Source organism: Spinacia oleracea, chromosome 4 (assembly GCF_020520425.1).
Source record: "Spinacia oleracea cultivar Varoflay chromosome 4, BTI_SOV_V1, whole genome shotgun sequence".
Classification (NCBI taxonomy): domain Eukaryota; kingdom Viridiplantae; phylum Streptophyta; class Magnoliopsida; order Caryophyllales; family Amaranthaceae; genus Spinacia; species Spinacia oleracea.
Genome location: NC_079490.1, coordinates 157,283,310 through 157,295,511, shown reverse-complemented (window position 1 = coordinate 157,295,511; position 12,202 = coordinate 157,283,310).

Below are 12,202 nucleotides of genomic sequence, written 5' to 3'. Positions count from 1 at the left end.
AGTTTAAAACTAGTGGGCTAGACAAAAATCGCATTGAAACTCTACAAAACACATAGTAACTCTTTAAAACACATAGTTACTGTAATACGCATATAGTTACTATTTAAAATCACAAAATAACTGCCACGTGACGTACATTTACACATATTGTCCATACAAATTACTTTGTTGTCCTGATCCACGCTAAGTTAGCGTGGACAAGGTTTACATTGGTGTAAATATATGTTTAATATACTAATAAATTGACTAAAACATTGAGTAAATGTATTTTTCATTATTAATATACTAGTTTGACTAAAACATTACCTAAAATAATTTCTAACAAATTATTACAGTATTATTTGGTATCTGTTACTGTCACCGTAAACCAATATTTTCCCATATATGAACAATTTATAAAAGTTGATATTAATTTAGTAAGATTCTTCTTCTTACGTAATAAAAATATTAAATAAATTAAATGAACTTGCGTCTTAGATAGCATTAATCAAGTTGCATATATACACAAAATGCGTTAAGTAGAAGAATATTGTAATACTCAAATTTTCAAAAGGAAGTATATTGAGGTTCAAGTGTGCAAAATGAGGAATCCTGAATTCGAAAGCAAAGCTAAAAAGAGTGTGCCCTCAAAATTTGGACGTTAATGGCCTGATATCATCTCATTCGTTTTGTATGCAACAGCCAACCTGCCTTTTGGTTTGGCGTATCTTTTTATTTGTCATCTACGGAATACACTTTTTTATCACGGCTTTCTAGGTTCAATTTAGGCGAATTACCGGAAAAAGAAACAACATTTAGCTATGTGCCTATGTAGCCGAGTAGGTCTTTCCTCGAGTCAACAACAACGAAGAACCTACTTTAAGGTCCAATTTAGTTCAGCCTAATCTGATTTGATTTGAATTAAACTGATTTAATCTGAACTTATTTTTTTATCTAATATGATTTTATTTTAACTTAATTTTTCTGATTTAATTTGATCTAACTTATTTTTTCTGTTCTAATTTGATCTAAACTGGTTTGATCTGATTTTTCATAATTAAGAATTAAATAACAAAAACTATAATTATTAATTTTAAATGATTTACATGTAAAATATACTTTATCCAAATTTATAATATTGTTATAATTATAAATTATTTATTTGACTTTAGTCATTATTTAACTATTCCATATATTAGATAGACTTGGACATGGTTTGGATAGATCGGTTCTAATCTAGACATGATCTGGACATATTGATTTTGATATGGACATAATGATGCTGACCTGGACATTATTTGGCACACCGGTTCTGATCTGGACGTTGATCTGGACGTATGAGTTCTGATTTGGACAGATTGGTTCTGATCTGGACATGATCTGTACAGATCGGTTCTGATCTGGACATGATCTATACAAATTGGTTCTGATCTAGACATGATCTATACAGATCGATTCTGAGCTAGACATGAGCTGTACATATCGATTCTGATTCGGGCATGATCTGCACATACCGGTTCTGATTTGAAAATAATGGTTTTGATCTGGACATGATCTGCACATATTGATCATACCAGTTCTGATATGAACATATCATTTAGATCTAGACATGATCTGCACATACCGGTCCTGATCAGGAGACCATGTCCTCTATCAAGCGACTGCAAAAATCAGCATTCAAGCTGACTGGGCCACCAAGAAGCTTGAATCCCTCCAAGGGGCGGCCTATATATATTATGAAGGAAAGTGCGGGATCATTTCCAAAACACTTCCAATTGAGGGATTAAGGCAGACGATGCACCCAAGACAATTCAAGTGTGTTTTGTGCTATCGCCTTGTGATTCCTACGTATCCTGCTGACTTTACTGTCCTTGTTGCTCATACAAAATCATATATCATTTTGGGGATCATGTTGTGCACTATGGAAATGATATTGGCATTAATTTCCGCCATGACTTAGTCCGGGATGTATTAGGTGATGTTTGTACTCAAGTTGGTGTGGTAGTGCAAAAGGAGGTGCCGTTAGGATTTCTGTCCGAGGAAGGGAAAGATCTCCGACCTGCGTACCTTCTTGTATATTCTTGGGACAAAGGTAAAAATGTATGCTTGGATGTCACAGGTGTCTCTCCCTTCACGGGGGAAGATGTTGATGCTTTTGTTCGTGGAGCTGCTGTCTCTAATGTTGTTGCCAAGAAGAAGAAAAAGTATGAAGCGAAGTGCACATTTAATGGCCTGGTACAATTTTATTGCTTTTGTCATCTCAACTTTTGAAGAACTAGGGAGTGATGCTCTTGAGTTTATGTCTAGGATCACACGGGCTGCTCAGAGCAACGAGGCCAATGCTAGCTTTCGATCTTTTCTTTTTCATCGATTGGACTTTGACTTGAATAAGGGAGTCGGTGCTCAATTAGTTGCTAGGCTCCCATCCAACTTTGTGTAAACGATTTATAATAATAATACTAATAACAATAATAGTACTCCCTCTGTCCCAAATTAGTTGTTACACTTTCCTTTTTCGTCCGTCCCAGATTAGTTGTTACACTTCTAAATTAGGAATGTCCCCACAATTATTATATTGTCTCTCTCTTCCCACTAAATGTTTTTTTTGTCCCTACACCCTCTCTCATTCAATTAAAAAATACCCCACTAACTCCTATCACATCTACTTTTTCAATAAAATAACAATTGATAACCAAACAACCACTTATCACCTAAAACTTTGTGCAAATGTAAGTGTAACAACTAATTTGGGACAGAGGGAATAATAGTAATAGTAATAGTAATAGTAATAGTAATAGTAATAGTAATAGTAATAGTAATAATAATAGTAATAATAATAATAATAATAATAATAATAAATAAATAAATAAAACGTCAGCCAAATCTTCTTGATTTGGGCGATTAGGTTAGCTGTCAGCCAACGGCCAAGGTGCGCCGGTGTTACACGTCAACGTCCGGCAAACGGTTAGTGGTGGTCTCCGGCGACAGAGGTTCCGTCCGACGGTCTGGGGTCAGAAGTTGCGGGTTATGTACATTGTTGGTTCGCAGTTCACACGGTTTCTCGGTGCTGTTTCAACGGTGGTTTTGGTTCGACGGTGTGTTGTGGTCCTTCTCCGGTGTGTTCTGGTGCTGCTAGGGTAGGTGTGCCGACGAATGCTTAGGGTCGGTCGATTTAAAGTCTTTTCGGGTTGGGCATTTTGTAGTCTAGAGTTGTGTGGGTGTTTCGGTGTTTGCGGTGGTTTGGGCTGTTGTCGGTGGGGTTTTTCGGTGTGTTGTTGTTGTCTCCGATGTTGTTGTTTCCGGTGGTTCGCGGTGTGTTGTTGTTGTTGTTTCCGATGGGCTCTTTGCGGTGTGTGTATTCTTTGCGGGCGCGGTGTGCGATGGGTTCTTTGCAGTGGGTTCGCTGGTGAGGGATTGTGTGTTGCGTTTTTGTGCTTTGCCCAGGCTACTCCACAGCCACACTGTGGCATAGAGACTTCTGCCGCGGCTTGCCCGTGGTCACTGCTGCTACCACACCATGACATTGCTGTTTCATTTAGTTTATTCGGGTTCCTGGGCTTTGTGGTTGAATTTTGTCCTCTAGTAAGATTTTTTGCCTTGTTTTTGCCTGCTTTTTGTCTTGTAGTTGGCTTTTTGTTATGTAGCTTGGTATTTGTTTTGCTAGCTTCTCTTGGTATTTGTTTTGCTAGCTTGGTTTTTGTCATGGCTTGTGCAATTACTGTTCGGATCTCTTGTCCTCTAAAGGGTTGTGATGGTTGCAATAGTGGGGGTGGTAGGGGCTTACTAAGAAATATTTTATTGATCACCTGGGGTCTCGTCATTTTAAAAGTGTTAATTTGATAGCTTCTCATAAAGCACGTGTTGAGTGTGACTTTTCTTTGTTTTCTGCTTTGGACTTCGCGCTTCATCAAGCTGGCATCTGGCTTTGCGGGGAGTGTTTTTGCACTCATACTTTTAGTAAGAATTGCAAACATGCGGATGGTGTTGTGGTTCTTGCACCTAGTTTTGACGAGGTTGCTATCCATGGTATCCCCGAGCCTCCTAGGCTTGATGTGTTGGTTGTTGATGGTGCAGTTGATGATCGTACTCTTGAGGTCCCTTCTTCTCAGTTGTCTTCACATGTGGATGGTCCCACCTGCTTTGACATCGCTCTTCTTGATCGTGTTTTTTCGAAGAAAATGAACGGTTAAGTGCATTCCACCTAAGTTGCGGCTTGCTTTTGCTAGAGTCTTTCTCAGTGCTCTTGACAAGGTCCTTGTGTGTCCGAATGATTTGTCAGCTTGGGTGCAACTCCTTATTTTGCCGTGTTGTATTTTGGCAACTTTTGTGCCTACAAACAGAGCTCAGCGGCGGTCAGGTGAGAGAGAACGGTGTCAGTTTGACTGTATTTCCCGCGCCATTCGTAGATGGAGGGATCCCGAAGATAAACTTTGTTTGGTGTTGGATCGCTTGCCTGAGGCGACCTCATTCTCCAGGGGTTCCAAAAGCCCTGACGAAGTTAACCTCTTTCATTGCAAACGGAAGTTAGGAGATGGACACTTTAACGCTGCTATTAAGGTGCTCACGTCTTCTGGTGTTACTCCATCTAATCCTAACACTCTCTATGACCTGGAGACCAAACACCCCTATGCCCCCTCTCCGAGCTTGCCTTATTCTCCACTTGGTGGGGATGCACTTTCTGTCCATAAAGATCTGGTGTTGAATAGGACCAAAAGCTTTACTAAAGGGACTTCCTGTGGTCGCGATGGGCTTAGAGCACAACATTTTATGAATATTCTTGGAGGGGCTGCTTCTCCGGTCGCCGATGATTTGTTAGGATCCATCACTGGGGTTCTCAACCTATTCCTTAGTGGAATGTGTCCTAGCCAGCTTGGAGAGTTTATTTCTAGTGCTCCTTTGACTCCCTTGGTCAAGCCGGGTGGTGTATTCGTCCTATTGTTGTTGGCACTCTGTGGAGGAGGCTTGTTTCTAAGGTTTCTTCTTCTTCTGTTGGAAATTCTATGAATATCTATTTGCAGGATTTTCAGTTTGGCGCCGACGTTTCTGGTGGTTGTGAGGCTGTTTTTCATTCTATGAACATGCTCATTGAGTCTAAGGGAAATCAGGTTGGTCTTTCTATGCTTTTTGTGGATTTTAAGAATGCTTTCAACCTTGTCGACATGACTGTCCTTCTTCAGGAAACTAGGTTGCGGTGCCCTTCCATTGCTCCATAGGTTGAGTTTTGCTATTCCCAACCTGCTAGGCTCTACTATGATGACTCTATCATTTGGTCTTGCCAAGGGGTACAACAAGGCGATCCTTTGGGTCCTTTGTTGTTCGCCCTTGTTCCGCACCCTCTGGTTCAGTCCATTAATCATTCTTGTGAGCTTGCCCTTCAGGCTTGGTATCTTGATGATGGTACTATTGTTGGAGATACCCTTATGGTTGCCAGGGCGCTGGACATTATCAGGATTGATGGACCGGCTCGTGGTTTGTTCCTGAATGTGGACAAGATTGAAATCTTCTGGCCTGTAGAAGATCCTAGAGGTAGAGTGGAGGGTGTTTTTCCAATAAATATTTCTCGCGTCGGGTAATAGTGTAAAACTTCTTGGTGGTTCAGTTAGTTTGGATGCAGGATTCTGTCGGGATCTGGCTTTAAAAAGGGTCTCGAAAACCATCGCCTTGATGGAGGCAGTGAGCAGACTTAATGATCCCTAATGTGAGCTCCTTCTTCTTCGCAATTGTGATGGGGTTGCGAAATTGTCCTATGCTTTGAGAACTTGCTCCCCTTTGGCTTTCTTGGATGCCCAAGTTCAGTTTGATATAGCGTTACGTACCTCCTTGGAGAAGATTGTTACTGCTTTAGGGCCGGGTTTCGGTGACTGGCAATGGCGGCTCGCCACTCTCCCGATCAACTTGGGAGGGTTTGGCATCCTTTCTGCAGGGGATGTAATCCGTTATGCTTTTCTTGCTTCTCGCCTGCAAACGAGCACACTGCATGCCAAGATACTGTCGAAGACAGGTATTGTCTCCTCTGGCTCTTCTTTTCAGCACGCTCTTGATGATTTCAATGCGTTCTGCAACGTTGATGCTCTCTCTTTCACCACTGCCTCTCCAGCCCCCCGGATGATGAAAGCTCTGTCAAAGTGTTACTTTGGTGTCATTGAGAAAAACCTCGTTGCTAGGTACATGCTAAGCCCAAGACAGGTCGTTGTTCTCAGTTGTATCCGTGCCCCGCATGCACAAGATTTTCTGTTCACCATACCCATTGATGGCTTGGGGGCAGAGAATGAATCATCATCAATTCCGCTCTGTGTTGTGCTATAGGCTCACAATACCTTTGTTCTCTGAAGCTAGTCTATGCTCGAGTTGCAATTCTTTTTCACCGCTAACCGCGCCATGAACAGGACCAATAAGGAGATCATGTTGTCCATTGTTCCAGCGAAGTGGGTGTGAAGTTCTGGCATAATTTGGTGTACGATGTTCTTGTTGACATTTGTTCCAAAGTTGGGATTGTGGTGCGCAAGGAGGCTCCAATGGGTTTCCTCTTAGAGGTTGGGAAGGATCTTAGGCCTGCCGACATGTTACTATTTAATTGGTTCTAGGGTAAAGATGCATGTTTGGATGTGACTGGCATCTCTCCCTTTGCTGGTTTGGGTGTGAGCTCTTGGGCTCCTGGGGTGGCCTTGCACAATGTCGTGGAGAAGAAAAAGAAGAAGTATTCATCCAAATGTGAGGACAACGGATACAAGTTCATCCCATTTGCGTTCTCTACATTCGGGGAACTAGATAGGGTGGCTTTGGACACACTTTCGCGTATCAAGTCTGTTTCTATTAGTCACTCCAACAATGTTAATAGTAGTGCATTTATCTTTCATAGATTGAGATTTTGCATTCAGAAAGAGGTGGGAGCACAACTTGTTTCTAAACTCCCATCCAACTTTATGTAAAATGTTTACTAATTAGAATAATAAAAATTATTATAATAAAAAAAAGTAATAATATTAAAAATAATAATAATAATAATCTGAACTTATTTTTTTTTAATCTGCTCTGATCTGATTAAATCTGAAATAAGGTGAACTAAACATGGCCTTAGTTGAGCGGGAAACTTGTAAGGAAACATTTATCTATCCTAATATTTTAAAACATTTGTATGACATGACGCCACGTGTCATGCCATTTAATTTTCTACTTTTATTTTATTTTAAAAAAATAATCTATTATACATTTTCCTCTCTCAAAATATATTTACCCATTTCTCTTCTATCAAACCATATCACTGTCTTTTTTTCCAAAAAAATAGTTTTACTAGCTTCACATTACTCCGACAATACATCCTAATTCAATTTGTTGACATTCAATAAAAGTACTAAAAACCAAACCAAAAGAAAAAATCTAGTCGGATTCTATAGCAAAGGTTGATAATGTAGCGCCTCCATTGATTGCCATCTGCGCCAGCACATGGGCCGTACTTACTGATAGGGTGTTTTTCCGTCGTTGAAAGATCAACACCTCACCAAAAAAAATTTATAAAACCGCTAGACTAACCGGCTATATGAACTATAGCGGCAAGTATAGGGATCGTCCCATAGAAACGATGGTTATCGAGTTTAGATGTCAAGCTAGTTCGAACAAGAATTTGGTTTGAATTGTCACTAAGAAACTAAAACTAACAATTATGCGAAGTTGAATCAAGAAAAGGAAACGTTAGGGAGTTGGGGATAGGCTAGGGAAATAGAGGGAAATGAACTAAACTATCTAGCAATGATGATCATGCAACGACTTGGCAAATAGGCAAATAACATCAAATGACGTGCTCGCCACCTCTCGGATGGAGCACGCGAAGCAACCTAGCCTAAGGAAGATCTTTCGCCTAATCCTAGACTAAAGTAACTTGCATATAATAGGAACAACTATTTTCTAACACAAGATAGGCTCACAATCTCTTGCCAAACCTAACCTATGCTTCCAATTGAATCTAATCAAGTAGCATTTGCAACTACCACTCAATTAGCATGGATATCCTATCACCAAATCATATTTAATCACATTAATCAATCAACAATCAATCATCAATTTCCCCTAATTAAGCCCCTAGATTCTCCCCTTTCTCTAACCTAATTCTACTCACTAATCATTCTAAGAATCAAGAAATCCATTAATTCTAGACTAGCAAGCATGAAATTGAAAGATTAGAAAGAGAGAATCTAAGAGTAGAACAACCAATTGAACAATCACTAGAAAATTAAGAATCAAAGTAACTAAAGTCAAGGCAACGAAGAATTCAAGAATTAAAGGAATTCAAGAACAATCAACAATCACAACAAGAGCAAGACGTAAGAAATTGAATTGAATTGCAAGAAATTAGAAGAAGAGTTTGAGAAATTACAACTTGATGCTTCAATGGAGGAGAATTTCTCTCTCTAGAAATTGCTGAAAATCTATTTTGGGATTCTAAAATGTTACAATTCTACACCAAAATAAAATAAAATAAAAAACTATTTATAAGTTTCCCCAAATAGAAGCCGAAATTCGAAAATATGCAGCCCGCGCAGCCATTCGGTCGCACATACCCTCTGTGCGACCGAAAATAAGAAATCCATTCGAGCAAACATTAAGCCCTGTGCGAGCAAACGCAGCGAAGAACAATTCCTTCGTCATGTGCGACCGAACGAGAAATCCTGTTCGGTCGAATGGTGTTTTCTTGGCTCATGTCTCCTTTGCAGTTTGATTCGGTCGAACGAAAAGACCTGTGTGGGCGCACAACTTTTGTGCGGTCGAACACAATAACCTGTGCGGTCGTTTACCAATTTTGGGGCATTCTGTCTCCAAAAATCCATTTTGTGCGACCGAACAAGAAGGAACGTTCGGTCGCACAAAACTGCAGATTCCTTGATGCCATCAACCCTCCTCTGTTCGGGCGCACAAATCACCACTCGATCGCACAAGCCCTGTTTTGGCTCAATTCTACTTGTTTTCCATCACTTTTCATCATAATCACCTATAAAGCACAAGATGGAAAGAAACTTATAAAAATCACACAAAAAGCTATAAAAACTATAAAAAAGCATAACAAACTAACATGAAATCCTATCCTAGGAGCGACATAAATGACGCTCATCACTTACCTGATCTCGATCAACTTTACGTATGTCACAATACGTAAGTTCCTTACCACGTTAAAGAATAGTGTCCAATGCATCTGTATATCCTGAGAACCACCTGCTATTAGATTAACCACAAGGTTCGCGAAGTCAGAAAATATTGTGACATTTGTCATTGAATTAGTGATTGTCCATTCCATTCCCTTCAAACACGTTGACGCCTCTACTTGAGTTTCTGAGCAAGCCAAACCTAATGCACAACCACCTACGATATTTCCATTGTTGATACTTTTATGACCAACCCCCAACCTATACCTCCCCTTTTTGTTCGTTTTTTCCAAGCACCGTCCACTTGAATGCAGGTAGAATTTGAACCTCCTTGTTGTCTTCCAATATCAATATGAAGAAATCCTGGGGGGTAAAAGGTTCCCCCTTGTGATTGATATTGATAATCCCAAATCCTTTTCTTTGAGGTCTTGTTGTAATACTTCATTGGTGGTAGAAAGAAATGAAACAGTATCTCTACTCTGTCCACTAAAGATGTGATTATTCCTTGTCACCCACAAAGCCCATAATGTACTAAGGAAGCATGGCAATATATTTCCTTCATTTCCATCATTCTTAAAACAAGTCGGGTTATAGTAAAGAATCCAGTCTTTAAGACTTAGATCCTCATTATGATTTGAGTGGATATCTAAAGATCCACCCCTCCAAACACTCTGCGCTCACGAACAAAATCGAAACAAATGTTGAAGATCTTCAATCATTATGTTGCAAGTGTCACATGTTGAATCAATGTCAATATCCCTGGACCGAAGATTTTCTTTAACGGCCAGAGCACCCTTGAACAATTTCCAAAGAAATAATTTCCATTTTGGGGAAATATCAAGGGTCCATATGAGCTTATAGCAACTATTAGTAGAATTCTCACCTTGCCTAGCGTGAGAATTTCCCCCTTCATTCCAAAGGAAAGCATATCCAGACTTAATTGTATATTGACCAGATTTATGACCTGACTAATATAAGTAATCTTCTCTACTAGTCGATGGCAGTTCCATGGCCAAGATATCACAAGCATCCTCATGTTCAAAGGTTGACCTAATCAAATGAGAATTCCAGGTAGTCATCTATTGTATAATAAATTTATCTAGCGCCCAAGATTTAGCATTTGACAAGTAAGCGAACATTTGAGTTGAGCACTGGAACCTTCCCAATTAACCATTTATCTTTAGCAGCTAAAAAACGCGTACCACAACCAACCTTCCATGTCGAGCCCTGAACCAACAAATTTCTGCTTTCCTAACACCTCTAAAACCCCAAGAGATATAACCTTGAATTGAAAAGCTTCTTCCTGCCTCCATAGTCGTTGTTCCTTTAGCTGTATACATCTTTGAAAGTAGTAATTGCGGATTGCGATATATTCTCCATGACTGCTTCATTAAAAAGGCAGAATCAAAAGTTGAAACATTGCGAATACCCAAACCTCCCATGTCTTTTGATAAGTGAGGAATATTTATCTGCACCCAGTGCATTCCTTTAGACCGTTGTTTTGCCTAGAGAAAATCAGCTATCGTTGAATCAATTTTGTTCCCAATACATTTCGCTATTTCCAGGAAATTTTTAACGTTTGAAATCATTGAAATAATCACCGAATTGATGAGAATACACTTTGTTGCTGAGACAAAAAATCTCATTCCATGATGTAATAAGGTTAGACGCCGTATCAATCAAAAAAGTAAAGTGAGATGTTTTGGGAACACCTAAATGCGCCTTGAAAGAGGAAACTTGTGGTATACGCAAGACTTCTTTACATTATTCTAGCTGATTATCTACAGTTGCGTTGGGCTGAACTTCACAAAAACTACATTCTAATTTCAATGGAATGTATTTTATCAAACTTGAAACTCGTCCTGTTCCATTATTTCATTTTTTTTGTTTTTCATACATCTTCTCCTCTATGTAATAGAGTATGACCAAATTTTAAAATTAAGAAAAACTCTGCTATCACACGAGTTTAATAATTAGTTTGTGTTAACTAGTATTTCTATTTAAAAAGGTAATATAATTTATTTTTGCAAAGTTTTTGCGTATGATTGCACATGATTTAGGGGGGGAAAAATCAAATAAACATCATTACACAAAGGTGAACAACCGTTTATTCCTTTTATCTTTAAAAGATATATTTTTTTTTTTTGCAAAGTAAGATGAATAGCCCTACCGGGTCGGAACCCCGCACGGGTCAACCCGGCCGGGTTAGCAGGCTAGACACTTTGAGAGAGTGGGGGGAGTGATAAGGGGAAACTTCCCTCAAAGTGCCCCTAGTGGGGATTGAACCCCCAACTTTTTTGGTTGGAAGGTGAAATCCTTTCCACTAGGCCAAGACACACTTGGTTTATCTTTAAAAGATTGTTCCAATGTTTTTATTCACTGTACTAAGAATTGAGTGTGCTCAAAAGCAAATATGTAGACAAATTTTTCTTTTTGTAATATAAAATAATATAGAGTAGGGTGTAAGGAGAGACATATGAAGACTACAACCAAATAAAATATGGGGCCAACAAATATGGACATTCATTTTATATTGTATAGATAATGGATTAATGGGACATCTATACCTAGTATTTAAAAAGGAAAACCACATTTTATTAGATGACATGTGTCAACACGTTTGATTAGATGACACGTGTTATCCATTCTTTCCTCCATCAATTTATCTTTTATTTTATTTTTTCTTTGTTGTTTGATATATTATACAACTCCAATCGCCTCTTTCACTCCATATTCCTCATACAACATCAATACACCAATCTATTCGTTTAACATTTTTCACTTCATCTTCTCGATTAACACTCAATATTAATACACTGTTTAATTTATGTATTCTTTCAACTTTTAAAATTTACCTCTATTTAAATCATATATTCTCTCTAAAATCACAAGCTCAATAAAATTTGAACTTAAAAAGATAAACTAAATATATAAAAACCAGTATACAACCGTCCGTTTTTTGAACGGGCTCAGAAACTAGTTGTTTTAGTAACGGATGGAGGAAATTGTACAATAATGATGCAACAATCTAGTTACATCAACACATTTATGGCTAAACTCGTAATGGAATGTTAGAACAATAGTACAAT